At 42.8% G+C, this 11,671-nt stretch overlaps 1 long non-coding RNA gene across 1 annotated transcript; it reads right to left on the bottom strand.

Annotated features, from left to right (window-relative positions):
* Nucleotides 1-577: 577 nt before the first annotated feature.
* Nucleotides 578-3,969, bottom strand: LOC104392760. The gene is made up of 3 exons (XR_719872.1): nt 3,911-3,969; nt 3,263-3,395; nt 578-962 (listed from the first exon to the last, which is right to left on the bottom strand). It is a non-coding gene; the product is annotated as an uncharacterized LOC104392760 (long non-coding RNA).
* Nucleotides 3,970-11,671: the final 7,702 nt, after the last annotated feature.

Genomic DNA, 11,671 nt, shown 5'->3' with positions numbered 1-11,671 from the left:
AACTGAGTAAAAAAAATTGACTTCTTGCTTCCATGGCCAGTTGTGATGGGAGAAGAAATGGATTGTGCATTTGTAACTGTTAATTAGGGCTCATGGTTATATCTGTATTACTCAATAAAACAGGACATTTAATTTACTTTTCTGACTGTTATTGAATACAGGCCTGATGTTTTCAGACACAGTCTATATATCACCCCAAATCTTACTTCTGGGTATAGAGAGTTCAGACCCTATCACTGCATTTATCAAGCCAGGTGTGTGTATAAACACAGTGACACAGGTATCTAAAATGAAGCTTGCAATACCGGAGGTGCTTATTGATTGCCATTTTTAATTCAGTCATTCTTTATCAAGTGCTGTTTGTGCAGTTCTCACACAACTTTCAGTCTTATCATCCTAAATGCTAAAGTATTTAGTATCAAAAGTGGTTGCTGTTTAAGTTGTTCCCTTTTCCAGATGATTTGGGAATATGTGAGACTGCAAAAATTAATTCTTTAAAATAATTGCATGACTTCATGAGCCTTGAGTCAAAACCACAGACAAAATTACTGCTAATAACAACAAAAGATCACACTTATTGGTTTAAGAAGACATTTATTTGTGTGTGTGAATAAAGTAATAATATATATATTTCGCTTCACATCCTCCAAGAACTGCATGAACCTGAAGTGATTGAGCATCCAAACATCCCTGTGAGGTAGGCTGGAATAGTGGCCAAGGTACCAAAGTGGCTTGTGTATTAAAAGCAAAAAAAGGGAGTGACTTCAGCAAAGAAAAACCTGGATCTCCAGAAGCAGTGTGCTAACAGGATGTGCCCTCTGGAAGCTTCTTTTCATGCTCATTTGCAGGAGGATTTAGACAGAGGAGGAATCCATCAAAATCAGCCCCTCGAGGCAGTGGACCTGATGCTGATACAAGGGCACTGACCCAGGAAAGCTGCCTCTTCTTACTCCGCTGAAATCCTGCAAGGATGCAAAGGGTCTTGTAATTTTGCTGAAGTATAAGCTCCGTCTCTAAATGCCTCAGTATCTGCTAATTACCTTTCAGAATAAATGCACAGGCTGAGTTCAGCCTGCAGGTTTAAAAACCTACATAGAGATGCCTCTGTGGAAGGGTCCCCATGTGTGCCAGGTGTCTGCAGACATCCAGTCCACAAGAACCATGATCACTGGCAAACAAGTCTTATTGCCATGGTCGGGGTGGGGTTGAAACTGGTTGATGTTTAAGGTCCCTTCCAATGCAAACCATTCTGAGATTCCGTGATTCCAGTAATAAAGTTTTGCTTCAGCTTACCCCCCCCAAAAAAAACCCTGGAGATTTGGTTCAGTTACTGAATCACACAAGTCTAGTGCCATTTGGAGAGCTCTGGGGTATGTGCTTGGCCTCCAGCCATCTCTTCTGAAAAGCAGTGTTTCCTCAGGAGCTTTGGCAGCCAAATATGCATATATAGTTTAAATACTCCAAGGCACCTAAACATCTCAGTGTAGCTTGCTGAATCAAACTCTTTGTGTCCAATTTCAAAGCAATTCAGTTGGTTGAATCCTGAACTGCAAAAATATTATGTTGTACCTCAGAATATCCTGTTGGTTTCAATTTCTACTGCTATATTGATCGACCCAGCTGAAAATTAATCCTGAATATTAGCATCCATCAACATCACTTATGGGTACATTCTTACAAGAAAGAGTATTTCTGTAGAATAGTTACACCTGGAAACAAACTCAGGAGCTCTGGTTCCTTTCCCAGCCCCAGTTCTTACTGAAATGTAGTGCTGAAGGTTGCCATCTGCTTCCCACTGTCTTTTTGCAATGAGTAGAAATTGCTTCTTAGAGAGAATAATTGTGCACAGAGACTGAGGGATCACATCACTCTTTTGTAAAATCATCTCATAGTGGGTTGCTTCTGTGCCATATGTTTTTCTGAGTTACTAAGTGGAAGCTTCCTTAGCATCTGAATCTCCTGAGAACAAACCTGTCCAGTTATTGGTGTGATTTGGGTATCCTGAAGCCACTGTCTGACTGAGGATCCCCATGTGCTATGAAATCTCTTCCCTAGACCCATCTCATCACACTTCTTCAGTTTCTGGGAAACTTTAAACTCTGACAATTCTATAAATAACAGACTAAGGAGTTCTGGAAAACTAAGAAAAAAATAAATGCAGATTTGCATTCTCCCTTTGTTGTTTTTTTTTTAACCAGGTTATGTCCAGTCATATCAATGGCTGAGGATCTGCCTGAGCATCTCTTGCTGGGATGAATTATGTAATCATGCCTGCCCTTTTTCACAGAAGATACAGGATTCTCTCCTAAATTGCCACTGAATTCTCTGTGTGTGGTAGTCACTGCACCTGGCAATGATCATCACCTGGCCATAAGTAACACAAAATCATTGTAAGCATTAAATGCCTGAGGAATATATTTGATCCTAAGCTAAAGTGCATTCCCCAAAAGCATATTCAAAACCTAAAGGAAAAAAAAAAAACCCTTGCTATCAGGGAAACTCCAAACATTATTAGAAAGTGCTCTCCAAAGTGAAAAATGAAATGCACACTAATTTTTCTCCAGTCAGTGATAAATTAATTCTTCTTCATCATTCTAAGGGCTGTACAGGGGTGGGAGGAAGGAAAAACTGGGAAGAGAATGAGAAACAGAATTCTGTGAGCATTTTGCCCCCTTTAACATTCAGTTTTCTAGGTCATTTTGGAAATTAAAAGAGGGAAGACATATTTTTGTTCCAAGATGGATGAAAATACTGTTAAATACTTGCCTAATAGTTTATTGAAAAAACTTCTTTTATTTCTCCTCATCAGAGTTGAAAATAAAGTAAAAAACACTGAATTCTGGGTAATTTGGACCCTACTGAACTTTTATACATAAGTCCTTTACTGAAAAGGTTGTCAGGCCCTGGCCCAGGCTGCCCAGAGCACTGGTGGAATCCCCATCCCTGGAGGGATTACAAAGCTGTGCAGATGTGGTGCTGAGGGACATGGGTCAGTGGTGGCCTTGGCAGTGCTGGGTTAGTGGTTGGACTTGAGGATCTTAAAGGTCTTTTCCAAACAAAATGATTCTATGATCACTTCCATCAAAAGGAATTTTCGCCTTTAACACACATCTACCATATCTACCTGTGCATCCTCCACCTGGACTTTGTCACAAGTAGCTGCCTACAAACCCCTTGCATTATGCATAGTATTCAAAGAAACAGTAAATAAAGAGGCAGGACAAAACCACCCTCAGATGTCCCTCAGTCCTGAAGTACTTACTTTGAACAGCATTTCATGGCCCCCCCGTGGCAGGACCCTGAGGCAGTGAAGGTGGGTGGGCATGGCCCAGCACGGCAGAAGTTCCCCTGGCTCTTGCACTCCATGGTGTCAACAAAAAGAGGATCTGCAGAGCCTGTGGGAAGGGAAAGGTGTTAAAATACCAGTTTTCAGTCCCAAATGATGAAAAATAAATATGCAATCAATCAGGTAGCATTAGGATGGGGGGTTACAGTCTTAAGCTGGAAGAGGGTAGATTTAGAAGCGGTATTAGCGAGAAATTGATTCCTATGAGGCTGGTGAGACAATGACACGGGTTGCCCAGAGGAACTGCTGTAGCCAGAAGTGTTCCAAGCCAGGTTGGATGGGGCTTGGGGCAAGCAGGTCTAATGTGGCAGGGGGATTGGGTCTAGATGATCTTTAAAGTCCCCTCCAACCCAAAGCACTGTGTGAGTCTTTGATTCTACCAGTCTGTGAGCTGCTTTTTTAGGAAGTGTGCCATGATGAGCACGGATGTTCTCGGCCCCATCCATAGCACCATCCTGACAGCATCAAATTTTGCCTGTCAGGTGACAGTTTCCTTTCTCCTCCTGTGCCCACACTCTGCTTTCAAGCCCTTTCATTCTTTGTAGGGTGCGCTTTGCTTCTCACCTGGAGCAGCCTGGAAGAGGAGGAGAACAACAGCGAAGAGCAGGTAGAGGATCCTCATGGTTGCTGGTCGGTTGTGGACTGTGTGCTCCTGCAAAGTGCCTGGCAGACTGAGGGAGGGTGAAGTTTGCTTGAGGCTGGTAAAGGCCTGGTATTTATAAGGCCTGTGGGACTGTGCAAGTTTGATGCCTGAGTGCTTTGTCAATAAGTAACTGCAACAAACCTTCTGGAAAGCAGAGTGGTTATAGCCCCCTTATCACAGGTTGCAACGAAATGTGCAGAGAACATGTTGCAATCCCCAAGGGTGAATTTCCACTGACGGTGTCCGTTGTATAATGTGATCACAAGCCAAGCCCCACTGAGCTGCATCAGTTCTCATGGTTTTTGTGGGCCTGTTTCCAACACAAGCACAAGGATGAGTCAGGCAGAGGGCTTGGGAGTCAGCCACAGTGCAGTCTGGTTCCAGTCTTGACCCTGGATCAGTCACTCACTGACAAGTAGTGTAACATTTTGTCTTTGTCTCCCCATCCCTGTCACCAGGTGGATTATGTCAAAGGCAGGGAAGAGCACTGAGAAAGATTTGAGATGATGCAACATTGCTTTGTCACTTTATAAACAGGTTTCAGGACATCCTCACCCACTGCAGAGGCTTGACACGAAGGTCTCTCCCTCCTTTAATTTTCACTTACATCCCATCTTGGGCACTTTGCATTTTTACCAGCTCTTGACAACTCCATTTGTTTCCCCTCATATTACTCCAAAAGTTTGGGTCAATGGGCTGATTCCATGAGAGTCTCAGCAGGCAAAGTGCTCAAAGTGCAACACCTTGTGGGGCTTCACTTAAGAGCATGACCCCCATGCCTATGAACTGCTTAGGGGATCATCACACTGAAGGTTCTTTTCCATTAAATCCTGGGCCTGCAAATGTCAAATGACTGGCACAGCTTTTCCCCCATGGGAATCCTGTCTTTGTCCAAGTACTGTCACACATAATAAACAGGTTAATCTCTGTCAAAGCCCAGGCATTTCTGTAGTTCCTAGCTCTGGCATTCTGGTTCAGCTATTTTGCTTCCTTATTACCTCATTTATTATATCTAACTTGGAGTTAATGGCATTTTTGTTCTAAGAATTGTCCATAGGATTAAAACATTATTGTTTTTTGTTTTTAATCTACATACTAATAGGCAAGCTGAAGCAGCTGAGAAAGTAGCAACAACATGAGTTATTTAAATGTTTATGCAGCCATTAACAGTAAGATAAACACTGATTTCCCTCTGCTACCCATAAAATCTAATTAACCAGGAAATGTCAAGTACTCCAGAATGTCTTTCTTGGTACCCCTGCCTTGGAAATTATTTTTTTTCTTTTTATTTTCTTTTTGCCAATCATTCTCCAACTGTCTCCATTTCTAATGGATAGGAGAGGTGACTGTCACTCCTCTCTTTTCTCTTCCAGTGAGTTGTTAGTGGGACACCCCAACAGAGAGACCTGCAACATGATCTGCCACATGAACGCTGAGAAACAAGGAAACAAAACCCTTTTGTTTTTCTGAAAACCCATCAAAATGTGCATTTCCCCCACCTGTTGTACACAAAAGCAGGACAATGATGTTGTGACATTTTGCAAATGGAAGTGTGTTTTTTTGAGCACTCCTTGCTCCTTAAAGAAGTTCATGTTAGGGAAGAGTCATTTTTTCCCCAAATAAAATCAGAAAGTGGCACTGGGGAAGTTGGTGACAATGCTTTGCTGTCACATGAAGTGTTTGAACAACCTCTGCTTGCTTTCAGGGCTGTACTGTTTCCCACCTGTGGAACAGAATAAATCTTATTATCAGAACCACCTAGTTTAAATTTCAGAGATGCAAATTGTCATAGATTTTGCTGAACAACGTTCTTCTTGCAGAAGGAAAGCAGCCCTCTAGGAAAGAGGGCAACATTTTAGGCCCTGCTAGCACAGGCACATTGAGAGTGTTATTCAGAACCATAGGAAAATTCCATGACTTTGACTCCTAGTAAAAACAAAGACAGGTGCAAGCCAGTTCCTTAAAACCAGCCCAAACTTGTCTAAAGTGCCTGAGGAGCAGAGCACTTTGTGCAGCACAGCAGTGACCTGGGGCTGGAACATGGCATGGAGCTGTGTCCCATGGCAGTCAGGGCCAGGAAAAAGTTCTGGAGATCTCTGTTGAATGTCAACTTTTCAAACCTTATGCAAAAAACACTGCAATGCATATAAGACATAAAAGATACCACGAGAATATTGGTAGCAAATGAGAGAAAGGGAAGACATATGACACTCAAAAGATGTTTAATTTTGACTTTAAGATCAGGAGCAGATGGTCAGCTTAACGGATCCAACAGCTATTTCCAAAAAAGAACTTGGTACATCAGCATATGGGGATTTCTGGAGGATCGTGAAGGACACAGAATCTCACAGTGGTGCTCTCTGTATTTGTCTCTATTTTGTATAAATGGGTATTTATGTTTTGATGTTTGCAATCCAATTTTGCTTTCAGCACAGCTTTCCAAAGGTGATATGGTTAGTAAAATCTGAACTGTTGAGTGGGGTCAGCACTTGCAAGCATCACCTCATCCTGATAAAGGAGCATGAAATGACTTAGTAGATTTCTCAGTCTTCTGCAAGGCAGGTGGTTTCCTTCCTTCTTGGTTGACAAACTAAATAATAACAGCTCATAATAGTTCATAATGAGCATAATATGGTGTTCATTGCTTCTTGCCTCAACATTTTCCCAGAGATGTTCCCTTAACCACAACTTAACAGATAATGGCTAATAAAATGGGGTTTTTTAGAGTCTAACTATTATACTTTTGAGGTTGGTTATATGAAGTGGGGTACATATATTTGGACACTGGTAGGCCTTTATTTTGCCCTTTTAACTATAAGTATGCCTTTAAAACCACACAGGCACATGTTTTTTTAGGAAAGATTATGCTTATATTTCATTAAAACCAAGCTCATGTTAACACATCAGTGTTCTCTTGGCTTTCCTAATTATGGCATAAATTCTTACCGTGCATGCAAACTGATTTATGTTTTCAGTGCTTCATCTTCCAATCAGTCACCAATCAGTTAATTGATTAGGATAATAATATGTTATTCAATTATGTCCTTTGTCTAGCTCTTCCAAGACTTAGTGAACAAGATTAAAGAACACAGACTGAAACCCTACATTCATTTTACCATCATCACCATCTATGCACAGGGCAATTTTAACAAACAAATTTGGGTTTTCCTGCTTTTGTAGCTGGCTAGTCTGCTGTTAGAGCTTTCTATGTGGGAAATCAATGTCAAACAAATGTACAGCTCTTTCTTTTGTGGTGTAAGTAAAGGGGTGTTTCTCTTCCACAACTGACTGCAGGTAGCTGGTGGTAGGAGATATGCACTCTTTGCACCTCTGCCTGGAGAGGCCCAGGTGAAGCTGGGCTCCAACCTGCATCTCCATTGCATCTCACATCTCTTGATCCATATATTCCTCATATTTCAGGGAAGGAGCAGCTCAGAACAATCAGTCTGCAAATCATGTATGGTCTCTACCACTGCCATGTCCATTTACTAACTTGCCATCTCACAGGGTATCTGTTGGTATCGTCTTGCAAAGGGCACAATGAGAATGGGAACATGAGGGCTGAAGTTGCATCATCCATGGAGCTGTATTAGTGGAAACCTTCTAATAGATACATCTTGCTCTGATGCAAAATATTCACAAAGTGGAGCTGTTGGAGGGAGTCCAGAAGAGGACCACGAAGATGATGCAGGGGCTGGAGCAGTTCTGCTCTGGAGACAGGCTGAGAGTTGGAGTTGTTCAGCTTTCAGAAGAGAAGGCTCCAGAAGGGGAGACCTTAGAGTGCCTTCCAGTACCTGAAAGGGCTACAGGAAAGCTCCTTCTGACAAGGGTATGGAGAGATAGGATGAGGGGGAATGGTTTTACTCTGAGAGAGGGGAGATCAAGATGACCTATTAGGAATAAATTATTAGGAAGTGATTAGTTACAAATCCAGACAGGAAAGCTGTACTTGTACACTGCTGCATTGCAGCATCCCTCACCTGCACATGCACAGAGGCTCCCCAGCCTCCTATTGTGCCTTTTCAGAGACACTAGGAAGTCTCTCACACCTCAGGATTCACTAACTGCTCAGCTGTACTTTTCTTCCTCTAAAAAGTTGAAGTTTCTCTGCCAGAGGCCCATTCATCACAGGCACAGTAAGTACTGATGGAAGAGCAGAGGTAAAACACACCTGAGGGTCTTTGCTTTGAGCCTTGTGCAGCCCATGAGAAATGACATAAAATACTCCCCTGACCAGTCACATCTGGGAATCATAGAATGATAGAATGGTTTGGGTTGAAGGACCTTCTTTCTTAAGAAGATAAAGGTTCTTTCTTAAAGAATCTCCTCTTCTCCAGACTAGAGAGTCCTAGGTCTCTCATAACCTGATTACAGGTATTGATATTTGTCTGGTTTTACACCAATTTTAAATGAGCCTTCAGCAAGTTGCTCCAGCAACTGCCTTCTTGCCCCCCAGCTCAGCATTCTTCAACACCTCTTTGTCTGGCTGCTATCAATCTTTCCTGTAATTTAAACAATTTAGGATTAAGACACCTATCTTCTACACAGATCCCGTCCTGATTAAAGTTTGGGATTGCACAGGCTTCCTCACTGTGCTTGTCTCTGCTTGGGTGTCACTGTCACCAGAGGAACTCACAGGAATTAGATGCTTGTGAGTGACATCTAACTCCCAATCTGGGAGTCAATCACTGCAGATCTCTAATTGGACAGATGACACACAGTGAGGGATAATATTAAAAGAAAATATACCACTAATCTGACAAACAAAATATATCCATCGAGTTCTAAAAGATGACTTGAAATAAAATCCTTTAAAGAACAACAAAAAGAAGCCACCTGGAGGACTGCCTAGTTACTTCAGTTTACACAGTTACCTCATTGCTAGCCCTCTGGAGAGCACCTCACATCTTCTGAGGTCAATATCACAGGCAGAACCTGTTACATAAACCATGACATAATCAAGTACATAATCAATTTCCAGTGAACTAATCAGAGCATTGCACAAGGTGTGCAGGGGTGGAGGCGTAAATGCTATTTGGTTTCTACCACCTGGTGGGCCACATCTGCTGGGGATGGGAGGAGAAGAGGCAGTACCTGGCTGGAGAACAAGAGCTGTTTGCATTTGCCCTCATCACCAAAAGGTTTGCTTTCCAATCTTGAGTTTAAGACAAGTTTCAGTTAATTTTCTTGCTGGAATTGTGGCCTTTGTGGATGAAACACCTCAATATGTAACTATGCCATTTCTTAGAGGTCAGAGAAAAGATCCTAAACATCACCCTGATATCTGCTGTCTCTGACCCTTGAATATCTCAGTGAGAATAAGGACAAATAAGCACCTATCAGGTGAGCCTCTGGGAGCACTGTGTAAACCTGGTCTCTGCTTCTGTCCTTATTTCATATCCAGTAATGGGGGATGAGGTTTGGTCCAGTCTTAACTGAGAGCAGGATACTGCAGCACCTGCAGTGTTCAGCCTGAAAAAGTCCCACAAAAAGAAAAGGAAACCATTGAATGAACTCCCCTTTTCACAGACACACTTATAGGGCATAAGACAATCCAATTTTCACTGGCTGAAGTTTACAAAATGTTCAAGGCTGTTTATAGGGACCCAACCCCACAACAGCTAAAAGGGTCACTCCCAGCCTTCCACATAAAGGTCTCCACAGAGCAACCCACAGCTAATAGCTCCCACGCATGGCTTTGCTGGGAAACCATGCCTTTAACTGCAGCACTTCAATCCCCATCCCTAGGATGGGATTCCTCCTGGGTAATGAGCCACACACGGCCAGGCAAATGACCTTTGGAAAGGCCAAGACTCACTAGCAGCATTACAGGATGTGTTTCTCAAGAATTCTCTGTACAGATTTTACACCCACGCCTTTGCTGGGGGTCTAAAACAGTTTCACTCAGCCTTCACTTTCATGTCCAGTCCTTCAGAAGGGCACTGGGTATGGTTTTGTGGCTGCTGGTACAAAGAGCACACATACAAGCACAGCTGTGCTAAAGAATTAGAAATTAAGATGATCAGAGGGCTGGAGGATCTCTGCTCTGAAGACAGAATGAGAGAGTTTGGAGAAAAAAGAGAAGAGAAGGCTCCAGGGAGACCTTAGAGCACCTTCTAGTACCTGAAGGGGCTACAGGAAAGTTGGGAAGGGACTTTTGACAAGGGTCTGTAGTGATAGGACAAGGGGGAATGGTTTAAAACTTACAGAGGGAAGATTTAGATGGATATTAGGAAGATATTCTTTGCTGTGAGGGTGGTGAGACACTGGTCCAGGTTGCCCAAAGAAGTCTGTGGCTGCTCCATCCCTGGAAGTGTTCAGGGCAAGGCTGGATGAGGCCTGGATCAACCTGGTCTATTGGGAAGTGCCCCTGCCCATGGCAGGGGGGCTGGAGCTAGGTGTTCTTTAAGGTGCCTTCCAACCCCAAACCTTCTGTGATTTGATTAAGATATAACAAAAAGCCTAACTCCTTATCTATTATCCATTTAAAATCTCAGAAGCATAGAGGAAGGAAGCAAGCAAGCTGTGTGATCAAATCCCATTTGGCCAACAGCTCCTGCTCTTATGTGAGTAACAAAATCCCAGGGAAAATTCATTAAAAGGACAGATAATTTGGTTGATTTTCCATGCACTGAACACTAAGAAGCAGTTGTTCAGCTTTCACTGGTACAAACCTTGTGGAAAGGGTGTGCTGAGAGAATGACTTGGCCATGAGATCAGGCACCCAAGAAAACTGTACTGATAATATCAAGGTGAGAAGGTCTGCCTGGTCTTCCAGCTCTTTCAGATGGGGGAATTACTGTTACCCAGATGGAACAGAGAGACACTTATAGGCAGCTTTGTGTGCCTTGCTAAACACAGTTTCTTTTGCACTAGAGTTGTCTCTGTTGTACCACATCTGGTACCTGGACAAGCCCTTCCCCAGTCAGAAGGGTGATAAGAGGCACAGAGAGAAGCAGGCAGAGGAGAGGAGAGCAGCCAGGAATCTGCTGATCTTTGTTACAGTACCACAGCTGAACTCGTCTTTCTGGATAATTGTGCAACTCATTGATGATTACAGCAAATTTAAATGTTCTGGGACAGCTATCAAAGTGATATCTGAGCTTCTCTGGCACCACCAGGGACAATGTGGTGGACCAAAAGTGGAACCTCCAAAGACACAAATTCAATTCCTTGCTTCAGCAACCTGTTCCCTATAAAGTCTCTCAATTCCTATGTTGGTAAAACCATGACAAGGTTTTATCTCCCATCCTTCCCAGGAGTATTGTAAGAATTCATCTGTGGATGGTTGCTGTCTCAGGGGATACCAATATATATGAGATGTTTTAAGGAAAAGGGCCCTTTGGTATTACTCCTCTATCAACCTTGAGAGAAGAGGAATGATGTGCTGAGAGGGGCCATATGGTCCTGGTCCATCTTGCCACTTTCCTTCTCAGGAGAAACTCACATCATGACTTCTTCACTGCAAACTTTAGGCATAAGAAATGTCTGGCACACTCCTGGGGCTTTGAAAACTCAGTGAACTGTGATAGAGCAGACAATACTATTAGAAGAACAGTCACCTTCAAACTGATGAACTCTACATGTATGTCTCTCGTTTAGACATTTATCCCTTTAAAAAAAAAGTTATCCCTCACTGTCAGCATTGGTGTCTGCTCACAAGGGTGGTCTTTGTGCTTTGT

This window comes from Chaetura pelagica, unplaced genomic scaffold (assembly GCF_000747805.2).
Source record: "Chaetura pelagica isolate M959 unplaced genomic scaffold, ChaPel_1.0 scaffold107, whole genome shotgun sequence".
NCBI lineage: Eukaryota > Metazoa > Chordata > Aves > Apodiformes > Apodidae > Chaetura > Chaetura pelagica.
The sequence above is the reverse complement of the archived record's forward strand: the minus strand, read 5'-3'. Positions and strand labels throughout refer to the sequence as shown.